Genomic DNA, 379 nt, shown 5'->3' with positions numbered 1-379 from the left:
CACAACCGCAGACCACGTGTAACCACACCAGCCCAGGACCTCCACATCCAGCATCTTCACCTCCAAGATTGTCTGAGACCAGCCACCCGGATAGCTGCTGCAACAATCGGTTGGCATAACCAAAGAAGTTCTGTGCACCGCTGGGATTCGAACCCAGGATCTCCTGTTTACGAGACAGGCGCTTTAACCAACTAAGCCACGGCACCAAAAGACACACACAGCCTCCGTGTCGTGTAATAGAAGGCACTGGATGTTTTAAACAATGTTAAAGGGGTCATATGACGTTGCTAAAAATAACATTATTTTGTGTAATGAAATGTGTTTATGCTGATTTGAACCCAGGATCTCCTGTTTACGAGACAGGCGCTTTAACCAACTA

At 47.2% G+C, this 379-nt stretch overlaps 1 non-coding gene across 1 annotated transcript; it reads right to left on the bottom strand.

Moving 5' to 3' along the window:
- Positions 1–131: 131 nt before the first annotated feature.
- On the bottom strand, positions 132–205 carry trnat-cgu (transfer RNA threonine (anticodon CGU)). The gene has a single exon. It is a non-coding gene; the product is annotated as a tRNA-Thr (tRNA).
- Between the last annotated feature and the right edge of the window lie 174 nt (positions 206–379).

This window comes from Sinocyclocheilus anshuiensis, unplaced genomic scaffold (assembly GCF_001515605.1).
Source record: "Sinocyclocheilus anshuiensis isolate Anshui unplaced genomic scaffold, SAMN03320099.WGS_v1.1 scaffold4851, whole genome shotgun sequence".
Taxonomy (NCBI): domain Eukaryota; kingdom Metazoa; phylum Chordata; class Actinopteri; order Cypriniformes; family Cyprinidae; genus Sinocyclocheilus; species Sinocyclocheilus anshuiensis.
Note: the sequence above shows the minus strand (reverse complement) of the source record. Positions and strands in the feature narration are given on the sequence as shown.